Genomic DNA, 12,004 nt, shown 5'->3' with positions numbered 1-12,004 from the left:
TCACGATCTCGCGGTCCGTGAGTTCGAGCCCCGCGTCAGGCTCTGGGCCAATGGCTCGATGGCTCAGAGCCTGGAGCCTGTTTCCGATTCTGTGTCTCCCTCTCTCTCTGCCCCTCCCCTGTTCATGCTCTGTCTCTCTCTCTCCCCCAAAAAAAATAAATAAATGTTGAAAAAAAAATTAAAAAAAAATAGTAAATATTATAAATATTATTTATAAATAGTTCCTATATCATTAAATATTTTTAGAACAAGATTGTTATTGGCTAAATAATGTTCCACCATATAGCCATATTGTAGTTTCTTCAACCATTACAATATTGTTGGAATTTTTTAAGTTTATTTATTTATTTTGAGAGAGACAGAGTAAGCGCGAGCAGAGGAGAAGGCAGAGAGGGAGAGAGAGAGAATTCCAAGCAGGCTCCTCACTGTCACCGCAGAGCCCAATGTGGGTCTTGAACTCAGAAACCGTTGAGATCATGACCTGAGCCAAAATCAAGAGTCAGAGGCTTAACCAACTGAGCCACCCAGGTGCCTCATTATTGTTGGAATTTTATTTGTTTCTATTTTTTAATATTTTAAATAATGAAGTATATGAATCTCTGACCATGTCTTTTATTTTCCCCCCAATTTTATTGAGATATAACTGACACATAACACTGCACAAATTTAGGGTGTACAACATGTTGATCTGAAACATTTATACATTGCAAAATGATCACCATTATAGCATTAGCTAACACCTTCATCCTGTCATATAATTACCATTCTTTTTATGGTGAAACATTTAAGGTCTACTCTCTTGGAAACATTAAAGTATATGATACAGTATTGTTACCAATAATTACTATGTTGTACATTAGATCCTCAAAACTTATTAATTTTATAACTAGAGGCTTGTTCCCTTTGACCAATATTTCCTGATTTTTCCTACCTCTCAACCCCTGGTAATTACCATGCTACTCTCTGTTTCTCTGAGTTAGACATTTTTAGCATATCTTGTGTTTTAAGATAGATTTCCAGGACTTGGATAATTAAATTAAGGGCATAAACATGGAGGCCATAGTTCCAAACCGCATATAAGAAAGGGTAGCTTTGTCAACCGATGTCCCAGAGAGCACCCTCCCCAAGATACCCTGGTGGCATTGAGCATCATCAGTGTACAGTTTTCATTCCAAAGGTGTCTTGTTACTTTTAGTTTCCACCTCACTGATTATTAGTAAGGATATTTTGCATGTTTGTCGGTTACATTTTTCAGCTTTGGGAATTATCTATTCATGTCCTTGCCCATTTTGCTATGGGTTTTGATGTTTTTCTAACCAATTTACAAGAACTCTTTAAAAATTATTTTTTACATGTATTCATTTTTTGATAGAGAGGGACAGAGCACAAGCGGAGGAGGGGGAGAGATAGAGGGGGAGACACAGAATCTGAAACAGGCTCCAGGCTCCGAGCTATCAGCACAGAGCCCAACACAGGGCTCGAACTCAAACCATGAGATCATGATCTGAGCCGAAGTTGGATGCTTAACCGACTGAGCCACCCAGGCGCCCCAATTTACAAGAACTCTTTAAATGTGAAGGCTATTAAGTCTATACTATATATTACTTTTTAAAATATTTATTTATTTTTCAGAGAGCGGGGAAGGGACAGAGAGAGAGAGAGACAGAGGATCTGAAGCAGGTTCTGTGTTGTCAGCACAGAGCCAACGCAGGGCTCAAACTCATGACCTGGAACCTTGAGATCACGACCTGAGTCAAAACCAAGAGTCAGATGCTTAATCAACTGAGCCACCCAGGCATCCCTATGCTGTATATTTCTTACCAATATTTTGTATGCAGTTTATAATTAGTCTCTTTATATGTATGCTTTTTAATAAAAAGAATTTCAAATTTTCATGTAATCAAATCTATCATTCAATTTCCTTCTAATTTTTCTAGAAGCTCTTTCCCCTTCTAAACTCAATTGAATAGATAGATATGTGCATGCATTTTCTCCTGGAAATTTTTTCTGTTCATCTGGAATTTATTTTGGTATATGGGTATTCAGTTGGAATTTAAACTTATTTTTCTCATTTATTAAAACAATTTCTTTGTATATATTATTGAATAACTTTTTATCAACCTATTTATTATTTATTAAAAAAATTTTTTAATGTTTATTTTTGAGAGAGAGAGAGACAGAGCGTGAGCAGGGGAGGGACAGAGAGAGGGGAAGATACAGAATCTGAAGCAGGCTCCAGGCTCTGAGCTGTCAGCACAGAGCCTGATGCAGGGCTCAAACTCACCAGCTGTGAGATCATGACCTGACCTGAAATCAGATGCCTAACCAATCAAGCCACTCAGGTGCTCCTCAACCTATTTATTGTAGAATCTTTTCTATATTATATTTTCAATCATTTATTTCATGAACTATCATACATTTCTATTGATGTGAAAGGTTTCAATAAATTTCTACACTAAAAACTATCCACACTAAGCTCAATTATATAAATAGAATAGTCAGGGAATTGGGAATAATGTTTTCTTCACAACTTCTGACTTTAATAGAAATAAACAGTGCTTATATTACCCATAATTAAATCATGCTCAGGAAGTGGAAATGCAAAGTGAAACTTTCAAAATCTGTAGATTATGCTTATTTCTAGTTGTTAAACATCCATTAATCCCGATAATTTCAGGCAATAATTTCTATGGCAGTTTGAGAATGCATGTTTGTCAGCTGAGCATTTATATGGGTAAAATGTAATGAATTTTAGGAAAATATAATAAACCTGAGCCTTCTTGTCTAAAAATACTGAGGGAGGGTCTGGAATTAAGACACAAGGTACGATATCGGAGGCTAAAAGCAGGAAAATGGAGAGAACACCTCTGGTATAAGGAATGGACTGCCACCTAGTTCCTATGCTTTATAAGCATTATCAAGAAATTGAAAACCAACAAGTATAAAGAGAATATGCTAAAAACTTGCAGGCAGAGAAAATATAATAATGTTCAAGATAACAATAAAATTGTGTCATTTTCATGTTCTCAATTACAGCATGGAAAGTCTTCAAAATTTTCAGAGAGTATTACTTTTAATCTGGAATTCTATTTCTGGCCAACCTATCATCAAACGTAAGGAATCAGGGGCACCTGGGTGGCCCAGTCAGTTAAGCGTCTGACTCTTATCAGCTCAGGTCTTGATCTCAGGGTCATGAGTTCAAGCCTCATATTTGGCTCAAGAGAGAGGGAGAGAGAGAGAGAGAGAGAGGAGAGGGAGAGGGAGAGCAAGACCCGCATACTTAAAAAAAATTAATAAGGAAGAAAATATTGTACTTCTCATGTATAATCACTCGGGAAGCAACTGAAAAAGTGCTCCAAGAAGAGTAACAGAGTAAATTAACAAAGAGAAGAAATAATTAAAGGTGATAAGTTGCTTGAGAAGGAAAAAAATCATAGTATATCATTTGGTTCTACAGTGAATAATATTGATATAATCATTGATTGAAACACTGATGACTGATTTTATTTAAGAATGTGATATAATACTTACATTGGGCAAATATGGAGATGAAGTTGTGTGTTGAGGGGCAATGGTATAAAACAAATGTATACCTTCTTCTACCATAATCTGAAGTCACTTGATTTGAGTGTATTTAAAAATATGGTTATCAATACCAGAAGCAACAGCTACAATGATGACAGTGGCTTACTTTGGAAGTGTTTCTGGAAGGAGTGGAGAAGGAAAGCCTTCCTTTCTACTATAAGCCATTTCTTATTAAATGACATTCAAAACATTTTTGTCAAAAATAAAATTTAATTTAAAAGAAATGAATATCAAAGCAAGCAAAAGGAAGGAAATACTTAAGATTAAAGAAGAAGAAATGAATAAAAGAGTAAATAGAAAAACAATAGAGAAAAAGCAATGAAACCAAAAGTTGGTTCGTTGAAAAAAAATAAAATTGACAAATCATTTGCTATACTGAAAAGAAAAGAAAAGAAAGAGGAAGAAAGAAAGAAAATCAATTTACTAAAATCAGGAGTGAAAGAGGAGATATTACTATTAACTTTGCAGAAATAAAAAGGATTTTAAAGAAATACTATGAATGGTTAATCCTAACAAACTAGATAACCAAGATGAAATGGACAAATTTCTGGAAAGATGTAAATGACTGAAACTGACTCAATAAGAAATTGAAAATCTGAATAGACCTATAATAAGCATACAGATTGCAGCAGTAAAAAAACACATCCCACAAAGAAAATCCCAGGTCTACATGGCTTCAATTGGTGAATTCTATAAAATGTTTAAAGAAGACTTAACACTAATCCTTCACAAACTCTTCCAAAAAACAGATGGGGGGATACATTTTTCCAACACATTCTAGGAGGCCAGTATACCAAAACTAGGCAAATATATTACAAGAAACAAAAATTACACAAATACCACTTATGAATATAGACAAAAAAAAAAAACCTGTCAGCAAAATAGTAGCAGATTGGAATCCAGCAACATGTTAAAAGGATTATACACCATGACTACGCAGGATTTAACATACGAATACAATATACAAATGTTGTTTCAATAAACAAAAATCAATCAATGTAATATACCACATTAATAGGATAAAGGGGAAACAAAACTGTGATCATATCATTAGATGCCATAAGATCATTTGACGGCTTCCAATATCCTTTCATGCTAAAAAAAAAAAAGACATTCAACAAACTAGGAATACAAGGAACAGCTTCAAACTGATAAATGCCATCTATAAAAAATTGAGTTAAAATGATACTTATTGGAGAAAATGAAAGTAACAAGAATGAAAAAGACAAGAAAGCTGCTCTTGCCACTTTTATTCAACATTGTATTGGAGGTTCCAGTCAGGGATATCAGTCAAGAAAAAGAACTATAAGGCATCCATATTGAAAAGGAAGAAGTGAAAATATCTCTATTTGACATATACTAACATAATGACATAATCTTGTGTATAGATATATTAAAGAATCAACAAGAAAATTATTAGAACTAAGAAATAAATCCAGCAAGGTTACAGAACAAAAGACCAATATACAAAAATAAGCTGTTTTTCTATACACTATCAATGAATAAACTGGAAATACAATTAAGAAAACAATTCCATTCACAATAGCATCAAAAACATGAGGTTAGCAAAATAAGAGCCAGAATTATACATAACAAAATATAAAACATTGCTGAAGAAACTAAAAAAGGTCTAAACAGATGGAAAGAAATCTCATGTTCATAAATCAGAAAACTTAACTACCGTTAAGATGGCAATAATACCAAAATTGATCTACAGATTCAACACAGTACTTTTCAAAGTCTTAGCTGAGTATTTCCCAGAAATGTATAATCTGATCATAAAAATCACACAGAAATGGAAGGGGTTAGGAGAGTCAAAACCATCTTGATGAAGAGTAACAAAATTGGAGGACTTGTACTTCTTATCAACTTACAGTAATCACAACAGTGTGATATTAACAGAAGAACAAACAGATCAGTGGAACAGAACTGAGAGTCCAAAAATGGACTTTCACATTATGGCCAATTACTTTCTGGCAAGGGAGCCAGGACAATACAAAGAAAAAAGAGGTCTTTTCAACAAAAACCTTTCCCATTCAGTCAACAGGAAATCCACATGTAAAAGAATGAAGATGGGGGAACTTTGCAGAACACTCGGTGAGAAGTGTAGGAGTAGCATCTGTGCAGGCCGCAACCAGCAACACACTCCTTTCTGCTCCCTCACACTGGTCTCAGAGCTCACCAGCTGTAGAAAATGGTGAAAGAAACCACTTAATATGATGTTTTGGGGGTCAAACCCAATGCCATCCAGGAAGAATTGAAAAAGGCTGACAGGCCCTGAAGTACCACCCTGAGAAGAATCCATAAGAAGGAGAGAAGTTTAAACAGATTTTTCAAGCTTATGAAGTGCTCTCTGAAGCAAAGAAATGGGGATTATATGACAAAGGAGGAGAACAAGCAATTAAAGAAGGTGGAGCTGGTGGTGGTTTTAGCTCCCTGATGGACATCTCTGATGTTTTCTGGAGGAGGAGGAAGGATGCAGAGAGAAAGGTGAGGTATAAAGGTTGTGTATCAGCTCTCAGTAGCCTTAAAAGATTTATATATGATGCAAGAAGAAAACCAGCTCTGTAGAAGAATGTGATTTGTGACAAATGTAAAGGCTGAGACGGTAAGAAAGGAGTGGCAGGATGCTGTCCCAATTGCAAAGGTACTGGAAAGCAAATAAGAATTCACCAGATAGGACCTGGAATGGTTCAGCAAATTCAGTCTGCATGCATGGAGGGTCAAGGCCATGGGGAATGGATCAGTCCTAAAGATAGATGCAAAAGCTGAAATGGAACAAAGACAGTTTGAGAGACGATTTTTAGAAGTTCATATTGACAAAGGCATGAAAGATGGCCAGAAAATAACATTCCATGGTGAAGGAGACCAAGAAACAGACTGGAATCAGGAGATATTAGAAATAGACTGGAATCAGGAGATATTATCATTGTTTTAGATCAGAAGGACCATACTGTTTTTACTGGGCAAGAAGACCTTTTCATGTGTATGGACATAGTGCTGCTTGAAGCACTGTGTGGCTTTCAAAAGTCAGTATCTACTCTTGACAACTGAACCATTCTCATCACCTTTCATCAAGGTCAAATTGTCAAGCATGGAGATATCAAGTGTGCTAAAGGAAGGCATACTAATTTATCATAGACCATATGGAAAGGGTTGCCGAATCACTGAATTTAAGGTAAACTTCCCGGAGAATGGCTTTCTCTCTCCCAATAAACTCTTTCCTGGAAAAACTCCTACCTGAGAGGAAGGAAGTAGAAGAGACTGATGAAATGGACCAGGTAGAACTGGTGGACTTTGATCCAAATCAGGAAAGATGGCACCATTACAATGGAGAAGCATATGAGGATGATGAACATCATCTTAGGGGTGGTGTTCCATGTCAGACCTCTTAATGGGGCCAGTGAATAACACTGCTGGCATTTTATATGTGATAGTGAAGGACTATAATCATATCTCACTGCTTGCCATTGTTTTTAATATTCAACTATAGTAGTGTTTTAAAAGTTAAATGAAGAATAAACTCCAACATAAAAGCTCTGATTTTGCCCTGTATATATGATTACTTCAGTGTGCAAGATAAGCTTAATACTTCTAAAAACCACTTTTCTTTTAATAGTTTGTTTATTTTGAGAGACAGAGAGAGAGCATGAGCAGGGGAAGGGCAGAGAGAGAGGGAAAGAATCCCAAGCACTTTTCGCACTGTCAGCGAGGAGCCCAATGCAGGGCTCGATCCCATGAACCGTGAGATCATGACCTAAGCTGAATATGAGAGTTGGATGCTTAACTGACTGAGCCACCCAGGTGCCCCTGTAAAAACCACTAAAAAAAAAAAAATCTCCCCTACCATTTCTTAGGCCATGTCTTATATCCGATTTCAGCTCTATATACATGAAACAGCTTGGACTGAAATGCTATTGACTTCAGTCTATGACCCTTAATTGTTTTGCTTTTTAAGTAAGCTCTATGCCCAATGTGCGGCTTGAACTCAAGACCCTGGGATCAAGAGTGGTGTGCTTAACTGACTGATCCAGCCAGGCACCCCTATGACCCTTAATTGTAAGCTACGATGTTATGAAGTTAAAACTTGTATTTAACTAGCAATCAGACAAAAAACTTAATTTGTAGAGAAGCATCGATCTGTAATTATATTAAGTGGGATTTGTTGTGATGTCTCTGCATTTATTCTATTGCCTCACCTGTTACTTGAAGATGGCATACTGTGTAATTTGGCCTGTGGTAACAGTGATCGAAATGATACCTCTCTAAAGAAGAGGTTTATCGTAATATGGTGCTGCTTGAGGGATTACACTTGTAGAATTGCATGCCTTTCTGCTATGCCATCTTTTTATTTTTTATTTATTTATGTATATAATTATATAATCAGTCCTGGCTATGCTTTTTTCCTTCTCTTTGGACCTTGATAAGCTTCGAGTAGTGACTTTGGGAGCAGGGTTACTTAGAGTGAAGCGATCTTTACATTGAGAAGTAATTTGCATGTATGAGATAGGAAGGTATTTTAGATGTTTTTACAGGCTTACTTGAAACCATTTAACTTATGCTCCAAAATAACTATAATTTAATGTTAGTACTATAGCTTTAATTGTATGTTTAAAAGCACACAAGCTTAAATCTGGATATCAGAATTAAGCAATTCTTGAAATGTATGAATGTCTCCTTAATATACTGATTACAAAGCAAAATAATAATAATAATAATAATAATAATAAAGAATGAAGTTGGACCACCTAATTCATACCAAATATGGAAATTCACTTGAAATGGAATACAGACTGAAATGTAGTAACTAAAATTATAAAACTCTTAAAAGATAACATAGCGGTAAATCTTCATGACCTTGTATTTGGAAATGCTTTCTTAAATACAACATGAAAAGCACAAACAAAAAAGGAAAACAAATAAACTGAACTCTGTAAAAATTAAAACTTTGCGAAACAAAGGATATCATCAAGGAAGTAAAAAAACAACCCACAGAATGGGAGAAAATACTTGCAAATCCTGTATCTGATAAGAGACTTGTATCCAGTATGTATGCATTTATATATGTTTGTATGTATATTTATACACATATATCTCATATATATAAGCCAGAACAATAAAAGATAAATAACCCAATTTAAAAATGGGCAAAGGATTTGAATAAACATTTATGCAAAGAAGACATACAAACAGCCAATAAGCACATGGAAAGATGCTCAATATCATCCTTCGTTGGGGAAATACAAATAAAATCACAATGAGATACCACTAAACCTATATCAAGTAGGCTAAAATAAAAAGGACAGACAACAATAAATGTTGATGAAGATGTTAAGAAATTGAACCTCAGATATTTCTAGTGAGAATGTAAAATGCTGTAGCCACTTTGGAAAAGTTTGGCAATTCCTCAAAATGTTAAACACTGAGTTACTGAAAGACCTAAAACTTCCATTTCTAAATGTATACCCAAGAGATTTTAAAGCAAAAGTTCACACACACACAACTGTATACAAATGATCTCAGGAGCATTATTCATCATAGGCAAAAGTGGAAACAACCCAAATGTCTACCAACAGACGGATGCCTAAATTAAATATGGTATATACATACAGTGGAGTATCATTCAGCCATAAATAGGGATAAAGTACTGTTCATGGTATTAGCATAAACCTTTCAAAGATAAACCTTGACAACATGATAACTTTAAAAAGCTAAGCATAAAAGACTACATGTTGAATGATTCAATTTACAAGACATGTCCAGAAAAGGCAAATTCATAGAGACAGGAAGTAGATTGGTGGCTGCCAGAGGCTGGGGAAATAGAGCGTGACTGCTCACGGGTGCAAGGTGTCTTTTGGAAGGTGATGAAAATGTTCTGAAATTTTTGATGATGATTGTATGAACCTGAATTATACTAAAAACACTTAAATTGTATATTTTAAAGGGGTGAATTTTATGGCCTATGAATTATATTTCAATGAAGCTGGTATTAAAAAATAAAATTGAAATATATTCTAGAAGGCTGTAGATAAGCTAATAGTATATAGACATACAATCATTATTAAGGATGGTGAGGAGTGTTTTGGGGTTATCTCTGTTTTTTTTTTAGAATGATGTTAAAATGGACAAAAAGAAGTGCTTTGTTGCTTGAAACATGCAGAGATCAGACCTAAATTAGTATTTTTTTTAATGCTGCCCTCCTTTAACGCTTCATTAAAAAAGAATGTAGTAGGTGGCCCAAGGAAACTATAAAGCCCCAAACTGCAACCAAATTTCAATTAAAGCAAAGTTTAATTTCTGCATATTATATGCAACTTTGAGCCCAGGGAGTGAATAATCTTTCTTTTGCAATGTGTAAGTAGTGTTTCTCTTACCTGCCTCAGGACACATTTAGATGAAAGAAAACACATTAAATTATTGATGTAATGATTAATTGAAAGTACCCTTAAATTATCTATCATATTTATAGCAAAATCCTTTGGCCCTGTTCAGGCAATACTACAACTCTTACAAGTATGTTCAAAATCAGCCATGCCTGCCTGCCTGCCTGCCTTCCTTCCTTCCTTCCTTCCTTCCTTCCTTCCTTCCTTCCTTCCTTCCTTCTTTTGATGAATTACAGTATTAAAGTAAGCAGAATGAATACTTAGGATATCGCCTGGATAATGACTGACTTTTTTATGTGCCTCGTCACATAGAAATACACTCCATCAGCTCAATATAGAACCATATTTGGACTGAATCTCCTTAGTGTTTGAAGTAAACTCCAGTGCTGCCCGTGGTGCTACATAGAGTGTCCAGGTGGGATTCCTAGTGATATCATCAGTCTATCACTAGTGAGTCTGATCTGGGATAGCAACACATGTAATAAGAACCATTTACCAGCCTATGAAAAACAGACAGTGGCTCCTGTGACACATATATAACTCACTGCCAAGTGTAACACTCAGGCAGGTGCATTTTCAGGGAACTGACAGGAGACAGGAGATGAGAATGGAGTGGTCATCAGGGGTAGGACAAGTGAACATTTTGCTAGACAGATTTTTATTTTAAGGGTATTTAAAAGGCACCTTTTAAGAGATGGTATTCTAGGGGCGCCTGGGTGGCGCAGTCGGTTAAGTGTCCGACTTCAGCCAGGTCACGATCTCGCGGTCCGGGAGTTCGAGCCCTGCGTCAGGCTCTGGGCTGATGGCTCAGAGCCTGGAGCCTGTTTCCCATTCTGTGTCTCCCTCTCTCTCTGCCCCTCCCCCGTTCATGCTCTGTCTCTCTCTGTCCCAAAAATAAATAAACGTTGAAAAACAAAATTAAAAAAAAAAAAAAGAGATGGTATTCTAAACCATCTTGACTAGAAATCAATCCATCTAGGAATTGGAAACTTTTAAAAATATACAGAATGTCAGGCCCCATCCCTAATCAGTTTGTTCAGAATCTTGGCATAGGGCTTGGGCACATATAATTCTACTTGTAACCAGGTTTAAAAAAACTACTGGTCTGAGCAGATACACAGCTATACATTTTTCCCTATGAGTTACAAACTGCAACCAATGTTTCACCATCCCTCTCAGTAACATCTTTCATTCTGCTAACAAACACCACTATCAGTAAGTTATTTTATTACTTCTTTCTCCAGCCAAAGACTCTTTAGAGAGGATTAAAATTTATCCCATGGGCCCTAGTAAGGGATTGTCCCTCAGTTCCCCTTGATTTTTCAGTGTCTTTGGTATATGAGAAGCATATGTCTTTTTAACTCACAACAACAAAACAACAACAACAACAACAACAACAACAACAACAACAACCAGACAGAATAGTTTTTCAGTGAAATAAGATTCCCCTGTTAACCTAAAGGGACACTGTATGAAATGATGCATTTTCAGAGTTGTCTGTGGTACAGTCACTCACAAGCTGGGGTATAGGCAGGATTTCTCAGCCTCAGCACTACTGACATTTGAACTGGATAATTCTTTGCTATAGGGGGCTGTCCCATTCACTGTACAACGTTTAGCAGCATCCCTGGTCTCTAACCTCTGGATATGACAACAAAAAATGTCTCCAGACATTGTCAAGTGTTCCCTCAGAGCACAGGTAAAATTGCCCCTGTTTGAGAATCCCTGGAATATAGTTTTGTAAGAACTCAGCCCATATCAAAATTATAATATTTACACTAAACCTTTTGTTTACCACATTGAATATTATTCATTTTGACATTTATACTATGAACAAAAATTCAAATTTGGCTCATGTCTAGGAGTCTAATTATATATAATATCTCCTAATGCCAAAGAGCATTTTCTATTGAAGTCAATTTTGGTAGCACAGTCATAATCAGTTTCCTGCTTTGCTCCAGGCAAAAGAGAAAAATAAGATCTCTCTCTTTCTCTCTCTCTCTCTCTCTCTCTCTCTCTCTCACACACACACACAC

At 36.0% G+C, this 12,004-nt stretch overlaps 1 protein-coding gene and 1 pseudogene across 3 annotated transcripts in view; one reads left to right on the top strand and one right to left on the bottom strand.

The window, feature by feature from the left end:
• Positions 1 to 12,004, bottom strand: part of RELN (reelin) — a 533,601-nt gene that overhangs the window by 327,418 nt on the left and 194,179 nt on the right. The gene's annotated exons all lie outside the window — the stretch shown is intronic.
• On the top strand, positions 5,780 to 7,125 carry LOC122487779 (annotated as a pseudogene).

The sequence above is a fragment of the Prionailurus bengalensis genome, chromosome A2, assembly GCF_016509475.1.
Source record: "Prionailurus bengalensis isolate Pbe53 chromosome A2, Fcat_Pben_1.1_paternal_pri, whole genome shotgun sequence".
Classification (NCBI taxonomy): domain Eukaryota; kingdom Metazoa; phylum Chordata; class Mammalia; order Carnivora; family Felidae; genus Prionailurus; species Prionailurus bengalensis.
This window is presented reverse-complemented; position numbering and strand designations above follow the sequence as displayed.